Below are 20,441 nucleotides of genomic sequence, written 5' to 3'. Positions count from 1 at the left end.
GGGGAGTGTGTCCCTGTATACTCCAGTTTGCCCGTGTCGTGGGGAGTGTGTCCCTGTATACTCCAGTGTCCCGGTGTAGTGGGGAGAGTGTCCCCGTGTACTGCAGTGTCCCGGTGCAGTGGGGAGTGTGTCCCTATATACTCCAGTGTCCCGGTGTGGTGGGGAGTGTGTCCCCGTATACTGCAGTGTCACCGTGTAGTTGGGAGTGTGTCCCTGTATACTGCAGTGTCCCCGTGTAGTGGGGAGTGTGTCCGCGTATTCTCCAGTGTCCCGGTGTCGTGGGGAGTGTGTCCCCGTGTGCTCCAGTGTCCCCGTGTAGTGGGGAGTGTGTCCCCGTATACTGCAGTGTCCCCCTGTCGTGGGGAGTGTGTCCCCGTGTACTGCAGTGTCCCCGTGTCGTGGGGAGTGTGTCCCTGTGTACTGCAGTGTCCCCGTGTAGTGGGGAGTGTGTCCCTGTATACTGCAGTGTCCCGGTGTAGTGGGGACTGTGTCCCCGTATACTCCAGTGTCCCGGTGTGGGGACTGTGTCCCTGTATACTCCAGTGACCGCGTGTCGTGGGGAGTGTGTCCCCGTATACTGCAGTGTCCCGGTGTCGTGGGGAGTGTGTCCCTGTATACTCCAGTTTGCCCGTGTCGTGGGGAGTGTGTCCCTGTATACTCCAGTGTCCCGGTGTAGTGGGGAGAGTGTCCCCGTGTACTGCAGTGTCCCGGTGCAGTGGGGAGTGTGTCCCTATATACTCCAGTGTCCCGGTGTGGTGGGGAGTGTGTCCCCGTATACTGCAGTGTCACCGTGTAGTTGGGAGTGTGTCCCTGTATACTGCAGTGTCCCCGTGTAGTGGGGAGTGTGTCCGCGTATTCTCCAGTGTCCCGGTGTCGTGGGGAGTGTGTCCCCGTGTACTGCAGTGTCCCGGTGTAGTGGGGAGTGTGTCCCTGTACACTCCAGTGTCCCGGTGTAGTGGGGAGTGTGTCCCTGTGTACTCCAGTGTCCCGGTGTGGTGGGGAGTGTGTCCCTGTATACTCCAGTGTCCCCGTGTCGTGGGGAGTGTGTCCCTGTGTACTCCAGTGTCCCGGTGTAGTGGGGAGTCTGTCCCCGTATACTCCAGTGTCCCCGTGTCGTGGGGAGTGTGTCCCCGTATACTCCAGTGTCCCGGTGTTGTGGGGAGTGTGTCCCTGTATACTCCAGTGTCCCGGTGTAGTGGGGAGTGTCCCTGTATACTCCAGTGTCCCGGTGTAGTGGGGAGTGTGTCCCTGGATACTCCAGTGTCCCGGTGTAGTGGGGAGTGTGTCCCTGTATACTCCAGTGTCCCTGTGTAGTGGGGAGTGTGTCCCCGTATACTGCAGTGTCCCCTTGTAGTGGGGAGTGTGTCCCTGTATCCTGCAGTGTCCCGGTGTAGTGCGGAGTGTGTCCCCTTTATACTCCAGTGTCCCCGTGTAGTGGGGAGTGTGTCCCCGTATACACCAGTGCCCGGTGTAGTGGGGAATGTGTCCCTGTGTGCTGCAGTGTTCCTGTGTAGTGGGGAGTGTCCCTGTATACTCCAGTGTCCCGGTGCAGTGGGGAGTGTGTCCCTGTATACTCCAGTGTCCCAGTGTAGTGGTGAGTGTGTCCCTGTATACTCCAGTGTCCCGGTGTAGTGGGGAGTGTGTCCCTGTATACTCCAGTGTTCCGGTGTAGTGGGGAGTGTGTCCCTGTATACTCCAGTGTCCCCGTGTCGTAGGGAGTGTGTCCCTGTGTACTGCAGTGTCCCGGTGTAGTGGGGAGTGTGTCCCCGTATACTGCAGTGTCCCGGTGTAGTGGGGAGTGTGTCCCCGTATACTCCAGTGTCCCGGTGTAGTGGGGAGTGTGTCCCTGAATACTCCAGTGTCCCCGTGTCGTGGGGAGTGTGTCCCTGTATACTCCAGTGTCCCGGTGCAGTGGGGAGTGTGTCACTGGATACTCCAGTGTCCCGGTGTCGTGGGGAGTGTGTCCCTGAACACTCCAGTGTCCCGGTGTTGTGGGGAGTGTGTCCCCGTATACTGCAGTGTCCCGGTGTAGTGGGGAGTGTGCCCCCGTATACTGCAGTGTCCCGGTGTAGTGGGGAGTGTCCCTGTATACTGCAGTGTCCCGGTGTAGTGGGGAGTGTGTCCCTGTATACTCCAGTGTCCCCGTGTCGTGGGGAGTGTGTCCCCGTATCCTCCAGTGTCCCGGTGTAGTGGGGAGTGTGTCCCCGTATACTGCAGTGTCCCGGTGTAGTGGGGAGTGTGTCCCCGTATACTGCAGTGTCCCGGTGTTGTGGGGAGTGTGTCCCTGTGTACTCCAGTGTCCCCGTGTAGTGGGGAGTGTGTCCCCGTATACTGCAGTGTCCCCGTGTCGTGGGGAGTGTGTCCCCGTGTACTGCAGTGTCCCCGTGTCGTGGGGAGTGTGTCCCTGTGTACTGCAGTGTCCCCGTGTAGTGGGGAGTGTGTCCCTGTATCCTGCAGTGTCCCGGTGTAGTGGGGACTGTGTCCCCGTATACTCCAGTGTCCCGGTGTGGGGACTGTGTCCCTGTATACTCCAGTGTCCCCGTGTCGTGGGGAGTGTGTCCCCGTATACTGCAGTGTCCCGGTGTCGTGGGGAGTGTGTCCCTGTATACTCCAGTTTCCCCGTGTCGTGGGGAGTGTGTCCCTGTATCCTCCAGTGTCCCGGTGCAGTGGGGAGTGTGTCCGCGTATTCTCCAGTGTCCCGGTGTCGTGGGGAGTGTGTCCCCGTGTACTGCAGTGTCTCGGTGTAGTGGGGAGTGTGTCCCTGTGCACTCCAGTGTCCCGGTGTAGTGGGGAGTGTGTCCCTGTATACTCCAGTGTCCCGGTGTGGTGGGGAGTGTGTCCCTGTATACTCCAGTGTCCCCGTGTCGTGGGGAGTGTGTCCCTGTGTACTCCAGTGTCCCGGTGTAGTGGGGAGTCTGTCCCCGTATACTCCAGTGTCCCCGTGTCGTGGGGAGTGTGTCCCCGTATACTCCAGTGTCCCCGTGTCGTGGGGAGTGTGTCCCCGTATACTCCAGTGTCCCGGTGTTGTGGGGAGTGTGTCCCTGTATACTCCAGTGTCCCGGTGTAGTGGGGAGTGTCCCTGTATACTCCAGTGTCCCGGTGTAGTGGGGAGTGTGTCCCTGGATACTCCAGTGTCCCGGTGTAGTGGGGAGTGTGTCCCTGTATACTCCAGTGTCCCTGTGTAGTGGGGAGTGTGTCCCCGTATACTGCAGTGTCCCCTTGTAGTGGGGAGTGTGTCCCTGTATCCTGCAGTGTCCCGGTGTAGTGCGGAGTGTGCCCCTTTATACTCCAGTGTCCCCGTGTCGTGGGGAGTGTGTCCCCGTATACTCCAGTGTCCCGGTGTAGTGGGGAGTGTGTCCCTGTATACTGCAGTGTCCCGGTGTCGTGGGGAGTGTGTCCCTGGATACTCCAGTGTCCCGGTGTAGTTGGGAGCGTGTCCCCATATACTCCAGTGTCCCCGTGTTGTGGGGAGTGTGTCCCTGTATACTCCAGTGTCCCGATGTGGTGGGGAGTGTGTCCCTGTATACTGCAGTATTGCGGTGTAGTGGGGAGTGTGTCCCTGTGTACACCAGTGCCCGGTGTAGTGGGGAGTGTGTCCCTGTGTGCTGCAGTGTCCCTGTGTGGTGGGGAGTGTGTCCCCGTATACTCCAGTGTCCCGGTGTAGTGGGGAGTGTGTCCCTGTATCCTCCAGTGCCCGGTGTAGTGGGGAGTGTGTCCCTGTGTGCTGCAGTGTCCCTGTGTGGTGGGGAGTGTGTCCCCGTATACTGCAGTGTCCCTGTGTGGTGGGGAGTGTGTCCCTGTATACTCCAGTGTTCCTGTGTAGTGGGTAGTGTCCCTGTATACTCCAGTGTCCCGGTGCAGTGGGGAGTGTGTCCCTGTTTCTCCAGTGTCCCAGTGTTGTGGTGAGTGTGTCCCTGTATACTACAGTGTCCCGGTGCAGTGGGGAGTGTGTCCCTGTATACTCCAGTGTCCCGGTGTAGTGGGGAGTGTGTCCCTGTATACACCAGTGCCCGGTGTAGTGGGGAGTGTGTCCCTGTGTGCTGCAGTGTCCCTGTGTGGTGGGGAGTGTGTCCCCGTATACTGCAGTGTCCCTGTGTGGTGGGGAGTGTGTCCCTGTATACTCCAGTGTTCCTGTGTAGTGGGGAGTGTCCCTGTATACTCCAGTGTCCCGGTGCAGTGGGGAGTGTGTCCCTGTATACTCCAGTGTCCCAGTGTAGTGGTGAGTGTGTCCCTGTATACTCCAGTGTCCCGGTGTAGTGGGGAGTGTGTCCCTGTATACTCCAGTGTCCCGGTGTGGTGGGGAGTGTGTCCCTGTATACTCCAGTGTCCCCGTGTAGTAGGGAGTGTGTCCCTGTGTACTGCAGTGTCCCGGTGTAGTGGGGAGTGTGTCCCCGTATACTGCAGTGTCCCGGTGTAGTGGGGAGTGTGTCCCCGTATACTCCAGTGTCCCGGTGTAGTGGGGAGTGTGTCCCTGAATACTCCAGTGTCCCCGTGTAGTGGGGAGTGTGTCCCTGTATACTCCAGTGTCCCGGTGCAGTGGGGAGTGTGTCACTGGATACTCCAGTGTCCCGGTGTCGTGGGGAGTGTGTCCCTGTATACTGCAGTGTCCCCGTGTAGTGGGGAGTGTGTCCCTGAACACTCCAGTGTCCCGGTGTTGTGGGGAGTGTGTCCCCGTATACTGCAGTGTCCCGGTGTAGTGGGGAGTGTCCCTGTATACTGCAGTGTCCCGGTGTCGTGAGGAGTGTGTCCCCGTATACTGCAGTGTCCCGGTGTAGTGGGGAACGTGTCCCTGTATCCTCCAGTGTCCCGGTGCAGTGGGGAGTGTGTCCCTGTATACTCCAGTGTCCCCGTGTAGTGTGGAGTGTGTCCCCATATACTGCAGTGTCCCGGTGTCGTGGGGAGTGTGTCCCTGTATACTCCAGTGTCCCCGTGTAGTGGGGAGTGTGTCCCTGTATACTCCAGTGTCCCCGTGTAGTGGCGAGTGTGTCCCTGTATACTGCAGTGTCCCGGTGTAGTGGGGAGTGTGTCCCCGTATACTGCAGTGTCCCCGTGTAGTGGGGAGTGTGTCCCTGTATACTCCAGTGTCCCCGTGCAGTGGGGAGTGTGTCCCCGTATACTGCAGTGTCCCCGTGTAGTGGGGAGTGTGTCCCTGTATACTGCAGTGTCCCGGTGTAGTGGGGAGTGTGTCCCTGTATACTCCAGTGTCCCCATGTTGTGGGGAGTGTGTCCCTGTATACTGCAGTGTCACCGTGTAGTGGGGAGTGTGTCCCCGTATTCTCCAGTGTCCTGGTGTCGTGGGGAGTGTGTCCCCGTATACTGCAGTGTCCCCGTGTCGTGGGGAGTGTGTCCCCGTATACTCCAGTGTCCCGGTGTAGTGGGGAGTGTGTCCCTGTATCCTCCAGTGTCCCCGTGTCGTGGGAAGTGTGCCCTTGTATACTGCAGTGTCCCGGTGTCGTGGGGAGTGTGTCCCTGTGTACTGCAGTGTCCCGGTGTAGTGGGGATGGTGTCCCTGTATACTGCAGTGTCCCCATGTCGTGGGGATGGTGTCCCTGTATACTGCAGTGTCCCCATGTAGTGGGGAGTGTGTCCCCGTATACTCCAGTGTCCCGGTGCAGTGGGGAGTGTGTCCCTGTATACTCCAGTGTCCCGGTGCAGAGGGGAGTGTGTCACTGGATACTCCAGTGTCCCGGTGTCGTGGGGAGTGTGTCCCTGTATACTGCAGTGTCCCCGTGTAGTGGGGAGTGTGTCCCTGAACACTCCAGTGTCCCGGTGTTGTGGGGAGTGTGTCCCCGTACACTGCAGTGTCCCGGTGTAGTGGGGAGTGTGCCCCCGTATACTGCAGTGTCCCGGTGTAGTGGGGAGTGTCCCTGTATACTGCAGTGTCCCGGTGTCGTGGGGAGTGTGTCCCCGTATACTGCAGTGTCCCGGTGTCGTGGGGAGTGTGTCCCCGTTTCCTGCAGTGTCCCGGTGCAGTGGGGAGTGTGTCCCTGTATACTCCAGTGTCCCCGTGTAGTGGGGAGTGTGTCCCCATATACTGCAGTGTCCCGGTGTAGTGGGGAGTGTGTCCCTGTATACTCCCGTGTCCCCGTGTAGTGGGGAGTGTGTCCCTGTATACTCCAGTGTCCCCGTGTATTGGGGAGTGTGTCCCCGTATACTGCAGTGTCCCGGTGTAGTGGGGAGTGTGTCCCCGTATACTGCAGTGTCCCGGTGTAGTGGGGAGTGTGTCCCTGTATGCTCCTGTGTCCCTGTGTACTCCAGTGTCCCGGTATACTGCAGTTTCACCATGTAGTGGGGAGTGTGTCCCCGTATTCTCCAGTGTCCTGGTGTCGTGGGGAGTGTGTCCCCGTATACTGCAGTGTCCCCGTGTCGTGGGGAGTGTGTCCCCGTATACTCCAGTGTCCCCGTGTCGTGGGGAGTGTGTCCCCGTATTCTCCAGTGTCCTGGTGTCGTGGGGAGTGTGTCCCCGTGTCCTGCAGTGTCCCCGTGTCGTGGGGAGTGTGTCCCCGTATACTCCAGTGTCCCGGTGTAGTGGGGAGTGTGTCCCTGTATCCTCCAGTGTCCCCGTGTCGTGGGGAGTGTGTCCCCGTATACTCCAGTGTCCCCGTGTCGTGGGGAGTGTGTCCCCGTATACTCCAGTGTCCCGGTGTTGTGGGGAGTGTGTCCCTGTATACTCCAGTGTCCCGGTGTAGTGGGGAGTGTCCCTGTATACTCCAGTGTCCCGGTGTAGTGGGGAGTGTGTCCCTGGATACTCCAGTGTCCCGGTGTAGTGGGGAGTGTGTCCCTGTATACTCCAGTGTCCCTGTGTAGTGGGGAGTGTGTCCCCGTATACTGCAGTGTCCCCTTGTAGTGGGGAGTGTGTCCCTGTATCCTGCAGTGTCCCGGTGTAGTGCGGAGTGTGCCCCTTTATACTCCAGTGTCCCCGTGTCGTGGGGAGTGTGTCCCCGTATACTCCAGTGTCCCGGTGTAGTGGGGAGTGTGTCCCTGTATACTGCAGTGTCCCGGTGTCGTGGGGAGTGTGTCCCTGGATACTCCAGTGTCCCGATGTGGTGGGGAGTGTGTCCCTGTATACTGCAGTATCGCGGTGTAGTGGGGAGTGTGTCCCTGTATACACCAGTGCCCGGTGTAGTGGGGAGTGTGTCCCTGTGTGCTGCAGTGTCCCTGTGTGGTGGGGAGTGTGTCCCCGTATACTCCAGTGTCCCGGTGTAGTGGGGAGTGTGTCCCTGTATACTCCAGTGCCCGGTGTAGTGGGGAGTGTGTCCCTGTGTGCTGCAGTGTCCCTGTGTGGTGGGGAGTGTGTCCCCGTATACTGCAGTGTCCCTGTGTGGTGGGGAGTGTGTCCCTGTATACTCCAGTGTTCCTGTGTAGTGGGTAGTGTCCCTGTATACTCCAGTGTCCCGGTGCAGTGGGGAGTGTGTCCCTGTATACTCCAGTGTCCCAGTGTTGTGGTGAGTGTGTCCCTGTATACTACAGTGTCCCGGTGTAGTGGGGAGTGTGTCCCTGTATACTCCAGTGTCCCGGTGTAGTGGGGAGTGTGTCCCTGTATACACCAGTGCCCGGTGTAGTGGGGAGTGTGTCCCTGTGTGCTGCAGTGTCCCTGTGTGGTGGGGAGTGTGTCCCCGTATACTGCAGTGTCCCTGTGTGGTGGGGAGTGTGTCCCTGTATACTCCAGTGTTCCTGTGTAGTGGGGAGTGTCCCTGTATACTCCAGTGTCCCGGTGCAGTGGGGAGTGTGTCCCTGTATACTCCAGTGTCCCAGTGTAGTGGTGAGTGTGTCCCTGTATACTCCAGTGTCCCGGTGTAGTGGGGAGTGTGTCCCTGTATACTCCAGTGTCCCGGTGTGGTGGGGAGTGTGTCCCTGTGTACTGCAGTGTCCCGGTGTAGTGGGGAGTGTGTCCCCGTATACTGCAGTGTCCCGGTGTAGTGGGGAGTGTGTCCCCGTATACTCCAGTGTCCCGGTGTAGTGGGGAGTGTGTCCCTGAATACTCCAGTGTCCCCGTGTAGTGGGGAGTGTGTCCCTGTATACTCCAGTGTCCCGGTGCAGTGGGGAGTGTGTCACTGGATACTCCAGTGTCCCGGTGTCGTGGGGAGTGTGTCCCTGTATACTGCAGTGTCCCCGTGTAGTGGGGAGTGTGTCCCTGAACACTCCAGTGTCCCGGTGTTGTGGGGAGTGTGTCCCCGTATACTGCAGTGTCCCGGTGTAGTGGGGAGTGTGCCCCCGTATACTGCAGTGTCCCGGTGTAGTGGGGAGTGTCCCTGTATACTGCAGTGTCCCGGTGTCGTGAGGAGTGTGTCCCCGTATACTGCAGTGTCCCGGTGTAGTGGGGAACGTGTCCCTGTATCCTCCAGTGTCCCGGTGCAGTGGGGAGTGTGTCCCTGTATACTCCAGTGTCCCCGTGTCGTGTGGAGTGTGTCCCCATATACTGCAGTGTCCCGGTGTCGTGGGGAGTGTGTCCCTGTATACTCCAGTGTCCCCGTGTAGTGGGGAGTGTGTCCCTGTATACTCCAGTGTCCCCGTGTAGTGGGGAGTGTGTCCCTGTATACTGCAGTGTCCCGGTGTAGTGGGGAGTGTGTCCCCGTATACTGCAGTGTCCCCGTGTAGTGGGGAGTGTGTCCCTGTATACTCCAGTGTCCCCGTGCAGTGGGGAGTGTGTCCCCGTATACTGCAGTGTCCCCGTGTAGTGGGGAGTGTGTCCCTGTATACTGCAGTGTCCCGGTGTAGTGGGGAGTGTGTCCCTGTATACTCCAGTGTCCCCGTGTTGTGGGGAGTGTGTCCCTGTATACTGCAGTGTCACCGTGTAGTGGGGATTGTGTCCCCGTATTCTCCAGTGTCCTGGTGTCGTGGGGAGTGTGTCCCCGTATACTGCAGTGTCCCCGTGTCGTGGGGAGTGTGTCCCCGTATACTCCAGTGTCCCGGTGTAGTGGGGAGTGTGTCCCTGTATCCTCCAGTGTCCCCGTGTCGTGGGAAGTGTGCCCTTGTATACTGCAGTGTCCCGGTGTCGTGGGGAGTGTGTCCCTGTGTACTGCAGTGTCCCGGTGTAGTGGGGATGGTGTCCCTGTATACTGCAGTGTCCCCATGTCGTGGGGATGGTGTCCCTGTATACTGCAGTGTCCCCATGTAGTGGGGAGTGTGTCCCCGTATACTCCAGTGTCCCGGTGCAGTGGGGAGTGTGTCCCTGTATACTCCAGTGTCCCGGTGCAGTGGGGAGTGTGTCACTGGATACTCCAGTGTCCCGGTGCAGTGGGGAGTGTGTCACTGGATACTCCAGTGTCCCGGTGTCGTGGGGAGTGTGTCCCTGTATACTGCAGTGTCCCCGTGTAGTGGGGAGTGTGTCCCTGAACACTCCAGTGTCCCGGTGTTGTGGGGAGTGTGTCCCCGTATACTGCAGTGTCCCGGTGTAGTGGGGAGTGTGCCCCCGTATACTGCAGTGTCCCGGTGTAGTGGGGAGTGTCCCTGTATACTGCAGTGTCCCGGTGTCGTGGGGAGTGTGTCCCCGTATACTGCAGTGTCCCGGTGTAGTGGGGAGTGTCCCTGTATACTCCAGTGTCCCGGTGCAGTGGGGAGTGTGTCCCTGTATACTCCAGTGTCCCCGTGTAGTGGGGAGTGTGTCCCCATATACTGCAGTGTCCCGGTGTAGTGGGGAGTGTGTCCCTGTATACTCCCGTGTCCCCGTGTAGTGGGGAGTGTGTCCCTGTATACTCCAGTGTCCCCGTGTATTGGGGAGTGTGTCCCCGTATACTGCAGTGTCCCGGTGTAGTGGGGAGTGTGTCCCCGTATACTGCAGTGTCCCGGTGTAGTGGGGAGTGTGTCCCTGTATGCTCCTGTGTCCCTGTGTACTCCAGTGTCCCGGTATACTGCAGTTTCACCATGTAGTGGGGAGTGTGTCCCCGTATTCTCCAGTGTCCCGGTGTAGTGGGGAGTGTGTCCCTGTATCCTCCAGTGTCCCCGTGTCGTGGGAAGTGTGCCCTTGTATACTGCAGTGTCCCGGTGTCGTGGGGAGTGTGTCCCTGTGTCCTGCAGTGTCCCGGTGTAGTGGGGATGGTGTCCCTGTCTACTGCAGTGTCCCCGTGTAGTGGGGATGGTGTCCCTGTATACTGCAGTGTCCCCGTGTAGTGGGGATGGTGTCCCTGTATACTGCAGTGTCCCGGTGTCGTGGGGAGTGTGTCCCTGTATACTCCAGTGTCCCGGTGTAGTGGGGAGTGTGTCCCTGTATCCTCCAGTGTCCCCGTGTCGTGGGAAGTGTGCCCTTGTTTTCTGCAGTGTCCCGGTGTCGTGGGGAGTGTGTCCCTGTGTCCTGCAGTGTCCCGTTGTAGTGGGGATGGTGTCCCTGTATACTGCAGTGTCCCCGTGTCGTGGGGATGGTGTCCCTGTATACTGCAGTGTCCCGGTGTCGTGGGGAGTGTGTCCCTGTATACTCCAGTGTCCCGGTGTAGTGGGGAGTGTGTCCCTGTATACTCCAGTGTCCCCGTGTCGTGGGGAGTGTGTCCCTGTATACTCCAGTGTCCCCGTGTAGTGGGGAGTGTGTCTGAGCAACTGCTCATCCTCGATGATTTCAATTTCCATCTTGGTTCCCCTTTCCCTCTCTCCTCTAAACTCACTACCCTTCTGTCCTCGCTAAACCTTTTCTACCATATACACTCTGTCGTCCACCTCCTTGTCCTTGCCATTTCCTTGAGCTGTGTAACCTGCGGGCCTGATCACTGACAAGGCCATTTCCAACCATTTCTTTATATCCCTTCCCACCCACGTTCCCCTACCCGTTTTCAATCACACTTCCTTCTGCATCTGTCCCTGGAATAAAACAACTCTTCTCTCTTCCCGCCCCACCCCCCCCACCCCACCAATCTCAAGTTGCGTAAAACTGCACTTTCAAACTTCCAAATGTCTGGTCTTTGGTCCTCCATTTGACACGACACCGCTACAGCTGTGATTCACCTCCATCCTTGGTCCCAAGGTACTTTGCCGAGGCGTAAGGAAAATGGAGACTGCTAAAGAAGGCGAAATTCGGAGGAGTGACCAAAAGTATTGGGTTTTAAGGAGAATCTTAAAAGAGGGATGAAGAGGAGTAGGCGGGTTAAGGAGGGCTGAAAGGACAGCTGCCAGCGGTGGGGCAGTGGGGATGTTCGCTGATGATTGCACAGTGTTCAGTTCCATTCGCAACCCCTCAGATAATGGAGCAGTCCGTGCCCGCATGCAGCAAGACCTGGACAACATCCAGGCTTGAGCTGATAAGTGGCAAGTAACATTCGTGCCAGACAAGTGCCAGGCAATGACTATATCCATCAATGTGGAGATGCCGGTGATGGACTGGGGTGGACAAATGTAAGGAATCTTACAACACCAGGTTATAGTCCAACAAATTTATTTTAAAATCACAAGCTTTCGGAGATTATCTCCTTCGTCAGATGAATGAATGAAAAGGTTCTCAAATCGCATATCTTATACGATGTTGGGACAGCATCACACCAATCAAAAGGTGTCGTTGTTATTCAAACAGGCCAGTCACGGAGAACAGCACGTCCCAGTACACTCGATATACATTGTGTCTTTTACACAGGCAGGCAGAAAGAAACTCAAAATGGCAGAGAGAGAGAGAGAGAGAATTTTAAAAAACATATAAATTTTTTCCCCCTTTTTGCTGGTGGGGTTACGTGTAGCGTGACATGAACCCAAGATCCCGGTTGAGGCCGTCCTCATGGGTGCGGAACTTGGCTATCAACTTCTGCTCGACGATTTTGCGTTGTCGTGTGTCTCGAAGGCCGCCTTGGAGAACGCTTCCCCGAAGATCGGTGGCTGAATGTCCTTGACTGCTAAAGTGTTCCCCGACTGGGAGGGAACCCTCCTGTTTGGCGATTGTTGCGCGGTGTCCGTTCATCCGTTGTCGCAGCGTCTGCATGGTCTCGCCAATGTACCATGCTCCGGGGCATCCTTTCCTGCAACGTATGAGGTAAACAACGTTGGCCGAGTCACAGGAGTATGAACCATGTACCTGGTGGGTGGTGTCCTCTCGTGTGATGGTGGTATCCGTGTCGATGATCTGGCAAGTCTTGCAGAGGTTGCCGTGGCAGGGTTGTGTGGTGTCGTGGACGCTGTTCTCCTGAAAACTGGGTAACTTGCTGCGAACGATGGTCTGTTTGAGGTTGGGTGGCTGTTTAAAGGCGAGCAGTGGAGGCGTGGGGATGGCAGAGTACCCTTCGTCGTCCTGTACTTCCCTGGAGCGGAGAAACTACACCATGTTCTCCGCAGCCTTCAACATGTCATCGATGACGACGAACACCTCGCTAAGGCCATCCCCACTTGCCTGGATGAGTGCAGCTCCAACAACACTCGAAGCTCGACACCATCCAAGACAAAGCAGCCCGCATGATTGGCACCTCATCCACTACCCTAAACATGCACTCCCTTCACCACCGGCGCACCGTGGCTGCAGTGTGTATCATCCACAGGATGCACTGCAGCAACTCGCCAAGGCTTCTTCGACAGCACCTCCCAAATCCGTGACCTCTACCACCTAGAAGGACAAGGGCAGCAGGCACATGGGAACAACACCGCCTGCATGTTCCCCTCCAAGTCACACACCATCTCGACTTGGAAATATATCGCCGTTCCTTCATCGTCGCTGGGTCAAAATCCTGGAACTCCCTTCCGAATAGCACTGTGGGAGAACCTTCACCACACGGACTGCAGCGGTTCAAGAAGGTGGCTCACCACCACCTTCTCAAGGGCAATTAGGGATGGGCAATAAATGCAGGCCTTGCCAGCGACGCCAACACCCCATGAACGGATTTTAAAAAATGGAATGCGGGATGCACAAGAGACCAATATCAGAGGAACATCGAGTTTGGGGAGATGTTGTCGGGCTGGAGGAGGTTAAAAAGATAGGGAACGGCGATGCCATGGAGGATTTAAACACAATGAGAAGTTTAAATTTGAAAACATTAGGGAACCAGGGGGTGAAAGGTGAGCAGGAATTGGTGTGGGATAGGATATAGGCAATTTGGATGAGCCAAAGTTTAAGAAGGATGAAGGGTGGATGGCCAGTTAGGAAAGCATTGGGGTATCGAGTCTGGAGATGACAAAGTCATAAATAAGGATTTTAGATAAACTGAGCTAGGCGATATTACAGAGGTGGAAGCAGGTGATCTTTTTGATGGAGAAGCTATGAGGTCAGAAGCTCAGCTCGGGGTCGAATAGAATGTCGAGATTGTAAACTGCACTGCCTGAGACAGTATCCAGGAGGGAGGATGGAGTCGATCACAAGGGTATGGAGTTTATGATCGGAGCAAAAGACAGTGACTTCAGTCTTCCCAATGTTTAGCTGGAGGAAGTTATGATTCATCCAAGACTGAATGTAGGACGAGGAGTCTGACAGCACAGGGGCAGTGAGATAGAGCTGGATGTCATTGGCATGTATGTGGAAGCTGGTCCCATGACTGGATGATGTTGTCAAGAACCAGCATATAGAAGAAAAGAAGGGTGCCAAGGATGAATCCCTGGGGGACTTCGGAGCTGATGGCGTGGGGATGGGAAGAGAAGCCATTGTTGGAGATGCATTGGCTATAATGGACCAGGTTAGAGTGGAACCAAGGGAGGGCAGTCCCACCAAGCTGCACAACAGAGCAGAAATTTGGGGGAGAATTATATGATTGCGTTGAAGGTTGCAGAGAGGTCAAGGAGGCTGAGGGGGAATAATGCAGCACAATCTTAGAGAATGCCTTTGTGACTTTTTGGCGAGGGCCGCTTTGGTGCCATGGGAGGGGTGGAAATTTTGGGAGAAATGGATACGGATTTGAGAAATAACAGCACATTCACGAACCTTGTAGATCGGATGGAGGGGTCGATGGGTTACAGCGGCACTTTTGCAACATAGGAGAACAGTGCCTAAGGGGAGGAAACCATTTACGATACAATTTGGGTGATCAGGAGTTTAGTGGGAGTGGTGTTAAGGAAGTAGGTCTTGTGGATGAGATGAGCTTGGAGAGGGAAAGGGGGAGTTTGGGGAAAAGGTAGAGCAAGACAAGGGTTCACGGCCATGGTGAGTACAGGACTTTTTTTTTTCAATCATTCTTCGGGATGTGGGCATTGTTTCAAGGCTGGCAATTGCCTATTCCTCATTGTCCTTGAGAGGGTGGTGGTGGACCTTCTTGTTGAACCGCTGCAGTTCATGCGGTGAAGGTGCTCCCATGATGCTATTAAATAGGGAGTTCCAGGGTTTTGATGCAGGAGCGGCGATATATGTCCAAGTCAGGATGGCTTATGACTTGGAGGTGATGCTGCCCTTGTCCTTCCAGGTGGTGGAGGTTGTGAGTTAGGGAGATGCTGCTGAAGAAGCCTGACAGTTTTCTGCAGTGCACCCTGTTAATGGTACACAGTGCAGCCACGGTACAGCGGTGGTGGAGGGTGTTTAAGCTAGTGGATGGGGTGCCGATCAAGCAAACCACTTTGTCTTTGATGGTGTTGAGCTTCTTAAGTGTTGGAGCTGCATCCATCCAGGCAAGTGGAGAATATTCCATCACACTCCTAACTTATGGCTTGTCGGTAGTGGAGAAGGTCTAGGGGAGTCAAGATGTGTGCCTCTGACCTGCTGTAGTAGCCACTGCAATACTGTGGCTGGTCCAGTTGAGTTTCTGGTCAATGGAGACCCCCAGAATGGTGGGGGACTTACATAGAATTACATAGAATGTACAGCACAGAAACAGGCCATTCAGCCCAACAGGTCCATGCCAGTGTTTATGCTCCACACGAGCCTCCCCCTCCCTCCTTCATCTAACCCTATCAGCAAATCTTTCTATTCCTTTCTCCCTCGTGTTTATCTAGCTTCCCCTTAAATGCTGGTCGCCTCAACTGCTCTTAGCGCATTCCATATTCTAACCACTCTCTGGGTAAAGAAGTTTCTCCTGAATTCCCTACTGAATTTATGAGTAACTATCTTATATTTATGGCCCCTAGTTCTCTACGTCTGCCCTATCATACCCTTTCAAGATCTTAAAGACCTCCAACAAGTTACTCCTCAGTTTACTCTTTTATAGAGAAAAGAGCCCCAGCCTATTCAATCTTTCCTGATACATATAACCTCTCAGTTCTGGCAAGGGGAGGTGGTTGGGCTTTTTTGTTGGAGATGGTCGTTGCCTGGCACTTGTGTGGCACAAATGTTCCTTGCCAGTGGAGCTGAACACAAGGACTTGTGGGAGGTTTAGTTTAGTAGGCAAGAGGAGGAAGCAGCAGAAGCAATTGAACAGATGGTCTCTATCTTTGAGACACAAAAAAAATCCATGAGCTCCTGGTACATGTTATTAAAGGTGAGGGTGAGAGGGCAGGGAAGAAGGGTTTAAGGAGGTGGTTGGGAGTAGAGAAAAGGAGCCTGAGATTATCTTTGCTTTCCAGGATGATTTTAGGATAATGGTCTGTTTTGGCAGAGGAGAGCGAAGCCCAGTAGAGCTTATGGTCAAGCTATATCTGGCAATGGATGGCTAAGCCAGTTGTGCCCAAGGTACGCTCAAGTTTCCGCCTCTTGGACTTGAGGGAGTGAAGATGGGGGCCATAGAACATAGATCAACTCAGATGGAAGACAGTGAAGGTTTTGTTGAGGGAGCAGTTGAGCAAAGCGACAGCAGCAGAAGAATCATGGCGAATGGAGGGCCAAAATTTGGAGCATGAGATTGCAGTTTAAAGCGACTTGGGAGAGTTTTTATACACGGGGAGTCACAACCAGGTGTAGTCTTCGTGTGAAATGCAGTTAGAGGCCAGGGGATAATTGGACCAGGGCACGCAGATGACCTTTTTTTAAAGTCATACGTTCTGTCCTTATTTTTATATTTGTTATAAATTCCTGTGTCCACATTGATAATCAAAACTGGCTAAGTAATCATTATACTGTAATTACACTCTCCTGCCAGTGATGAGGCTGCGGCACCTTTACTGGGGCAGTGTGACAAATTTACATAGGCAGTTGCTATTTTAAATGTGGATATTGGAATTTATAATGGAAAAATTTACAGGAATTGCGTGCAGATGGAGGATCTTTAATATATTAGTCGATCTTCTGAGGCATTGCACAAGGGGAATCAAGACCAAGTGTGGTCTTCAGATGAAGCAGGGTTAGAAGGCATGGGATAATTGAGTTAGGGCAAGCAGGCTTAATTTAGTTACCATGTTAAAGTTATACATTCTGTCCTTATTTTTATGTTTCCATTAGAAATTCCTATGTCCGCATTTATAATGAAAACTGCCGATGTGAACTTGTTAAACTGTAATTATATCATAGAATCATAGAAGTTACAACATGGAAACAGGCCCTTCGGCCCAACATGTCCATGTCGCCCAGTTTATACCACTAAGCTAGTCCCAATTTGCCAGTGATGGTCTTGTAGCACTTTCGCTGCCAGGAGGCTATAATTACAATGTGATAAGTTTACGTGGGCAGTTTCCATGATAAATTTGAATGTAGGAAGTAATAATCTCCTGTCTCCCCTCATGCCCTCTTCAAGCTCATCTTGACCATAAGACCCACCTCCTACTCCCTCGACCCTATTCCCACTGAACTGCTGACCATCAAACTTCCCTTCCTGGCCCCCATGTTAGCTGATATTGTTAATGGTTCCCTCTCCTCAGGTACTGTTCCCCCTCCCCTTCGAATCTGCTGTCGTCACCCCTCTCAAAAAACCCACCCTCGACGCCTCTGTCCTTGCAAACTACCGCCCCATCTCCAACCTCCCTTTCCTCTCAAGTCCTTGAACGTTTTGTTGCCTCCCAAATCCGTGCCCATCTTTCCTGCAACTCCATGTTTGAATTCCTCCAATCGGGTTTCCGCCCTGCCACAGCACTGAAAAGGGCTTTATCAAAGTTACAAATAACATCCTATGTGACTGTGACATGACAAACAATCCCTCCTCATCCTTCTCGACCTGTCTGCAGCCTTTGACACGGTTGACCACACCATCCTCCTCTAGCGCCTCTCCTCCGTCGTCCAGCTGGGTGGGACTGCCCTCGCCTGGTTCCATTCTTGTCTGTCTAGTCGTAGCCAGCGAATCACCTGCAATGGCTTCTCTTCCCGCTCCTGCACCGTTACATCTGAAGTCCCCCAAGGATGTATCCTTGGCCCCCTCTTATTTCTCATCTATATTTCTCACCCAGGGGTCAGTACTAGGACGACTGCTTTAACTGATCTATATTAATATGAATTGGGTGTACAGGGCACAATTTCCAAATTTGCAGATGACACAAAACTTGGAAGTGTAGTGAACAGTGAGGAGGATAGTGATGGACTTCAAGAGGACATAGATAGACTGGTGGAATGGGCGGTCACGTGGCAGATGAAATTTAATGTAGAGAAGTGCAAAGTGATACATTTTAGTAGGAAGAACGAGGAGAGGCAATATGAACTAAAGGGTACAATTCTAAAGGGGGTGAAGGAACAGAGAGACCTGGGGGTGTATGTGCATAAATCACTGAAGGTGGCAGGGCAGGTTGAGAAAGCGGTTAAAAAAGTATACAGGATCCTGGGCTTTATAAATCGAGGCATAGAGTACAACAGCGAGGAAGTTATTTTGAACCTTCATAAAACACTGGTTTAGCCACAACTGGAGTATTGTGTCCAATTCTGGGCACCACACTTTAGGAAAGATTTGAAAGCCTTAGGTGCAGAAGAGAATTACTAGAATGGTTCCAGGGATGAGGGACTTCAGTTACGTGGATAGACTGGAGAAGCTGGGGCTGTTCTCCTTAGAGCAGAAAAGGTTGAGAGGAGATTTGATGGAGGTGTTCAAAATCATGAGGGGTCAAGATAAAGTACATAGAGAGAAGCTGTTCCCATTTGGCAGAAGGGGTGAAAGCCAGAGGACACAGATTTCAGGTAATTAGCAAAAGAACCAAAGGTGACATGAGGAAAACTTTTTTACTTTTTTACTCAATGAGTGGTTATGATCTGGAATGCACTGCCCGAAAGGGTGCTGGAGGTGGATTCAATCGTGGCTTTCAAAAGGGAATTGGATAAGTACTTGAATGAAAAAAAAATTGCAGGGCTATGGGGAAAGGGTGGAGTAGTGGAACTAGCTGGATTGCTCTTGCAGAGAGCTGGCATGGGCTTGATGGGCTGAATGGCCTCCTGTGCTGTAACCATTCTACGATTCTATATGCTGCCCTTCGGCGACATCATCTGAAAACACGACATCAGATTCCACGTGTACTGACGGCACCCAGCTCTACCTCAGAATCACCTCCCTCGACCCCTCCACTGTCTCTCGTTTGTCACATTGCTTGTCCGACATCTGCATGAACAAAAATTTCCTCTAACTAAATATTGGGAAGATCGAAGCCATTGTCTTTGGCCCCCGCTGCCAACTCCGTTCCCTAGCCACCGACTCCATCCCTCTCCCTGGCCGCTGTCTGAGGCTGAACCAGACTGATGGCAACCTTGGCGTCCTATTTGACCCTGAGATGAGCTTCTGACCACATATCCGTTCCATCACCAAGATTGCCTACTTTCACCTCAGTAACATTGCCTGTCTTAGCCCCTGCCTCAGCTCATCTGCTGTTGAAACTCTCATCCATGCTTTTGTTACCTCCAGACTGGACCATTCCAATGGACTTCTGGCTGGCCTCTCATCGTCCTTCATAAACTTGAGCTCATCCAAAACTCTGCTGCCCATATCCTAACTCGCACCAAGTCCCATTCTCCCATCACCCCTGTGCTCGCTGATCTACATCGGCTCCCTGTCCGGAAACGCCTCGATTTTAAAATTCTCATCCTTGTTTACAAACCCCTCCATGGCTTCGCCCCTCCCTATCTCTGTAACCTCCTCGAGCCTTACAACCCTCTGAGATCTCTGTGCTCCTCCAATTCTGGCCTCTTGCGCATCCCCAATTTTAATCACCACCATTGGCGGCTGTGCCTTCAGCTGCCTAGGCCCTAAGCTCTGGAATTCCCTCCCTAAACCTCTCCCCTTCTCTACCTCTCTCTCTTCCTTTAAGATGCTCCTTAAAACCTACGTCTTGTCATCTGTCCTAATACCTCCTTATGTGTGAAATTTTGTTTGATCACGCTCCTGTGAAGTGCCTTGGGACGTTTTACTATGTTAAAGGCACTATATAAATGCAAGTTTTTGTTATATTAATACAATATAGATAGCTCAATGTTTTTTGGCTGACTTCCAAGGGGTTACTTACTCTATTTTGTATACCTTATCCTTGGGCTTTCTGGTTTTCAATGCGTTTTTTTCTGTATTTGATTATTTTTAGCCCATTTTTGGTTTAATTGAATTCATTTTTCTTAGCGTTTTATTTTAATTACAAATAAGATAAAATTGACACTTTTAAGCTGTTTCTCCTACTTGCTCTGATTATGTTCGGGCACCTCGGTGTCCTGTTTGACCCTGAGCTGAGCTTTAAATTCCATATCCTAAACATCACTCAGACTGCTCAATTTTGGCTTTGCATCACTGCCTACATCCATTCTTAGCTCCCGTTGCCACTGACACCTTATACATGCTTTGTAACCTCCAAGCTCCACATCAATGCTTTCCTCCCAGCATCCCAAACTCCTCCATGCTGCGTAAGCTCCAACTCATCTGAAACTCTGCTGCCTGCTTTCTGTCCTTCACTAAGTCCCACTTTTCCATCACCCCCGTCCTCCCTGACCCCTCCCCTCTATGTATTGAATTCAGAATCCTTGTCTTCATTCCCAAATCCACACAACTGTATCCCACTTTACCTCTACAAAGTCGTTCAGCCCTGTCTTCTGCTCTGCTTTCTCCTATCTTTCCTTGCTGGCCTCTTATGCGTCCCTCCCTCCGCTCCACTTTCAGTGCCAGGGCTTTCAGCCATCTCTGCCGTACTCTCTGGACCACTCTCTCTCAACGCCCATCCTTGCTACAACTCCCCACTTTCAAAAGCCTCTTCAAGCATGACCTTGGTCATTTCCCCAATCTGCTCTTCTATTGTTCGGCATCAGTTTCTTCGGCGTGCAGTGTCTCGGGACATTCACTAAGTTGAAGGTGCTATATAAATGTAAGTTGTTGATTGCTGATTCCCTCTGGTGCAAAGAGGAGATCCAATCCAAAAAGCCATGCAGATGCAGCTCAGAGGGGATGATGTAAGTGCGCTGGCAGGCAACAGTGACTTTGACGAGCAGGGGCACCTGGTGTTTTATCAGGGCTTTAACATAAACATGACTTGATATGATTGCTTTTGATAGAGTTTTTGAAAGTTATAACAATTAAATCCCCAAATTGGGACCTCGACATAGGAAATTCATGCTCCAAAATGACATTAAACTCAACTTTAGAAATGCAGACTAAGACCAAATGTTTATTCATAAGGTAAAAATCCTGAATATACTTAAAAACATATATTTCATAACAAATGCCAACTTTACTTAAAAATGATCAATTTGAACTGTACATCAAAACTGATCATCTTTGGTGGGGGCAAACTCTTCTATCTCAAAC

General features: G+C 53.3%; 1 protein-coding gene across 2 annotated transcripts in view; it reads left to right on the top strand.

The window, feature by feature from the left end:
• The window catches only part of rttn (rotatin), a 316,401-nt gene that overhangs the window by 25,700 nt on the left and 270,260 nt on the right, over positions 1–20,441 (top strand). The window lies entirely within an intron of this gene.

This window comes from Heptranchias perlo, chromosome 3, assembly GCF_035084215.1.
Source record: "Heptranchias perlo isolate sHepPer1 chromosome 3, sHepPer1.hap1, whole genome shotgun sequence".
Lineage (NCBI taxonomy): Eukaryota > Metazoa > Chordata > Chondrichthyes > Hexanchiformes > Hexanchidae > Heptranchias > Heptranchias perlo.
This window is presented reverse-complemented; position numbering and strand designations above follow the sequence as displayed.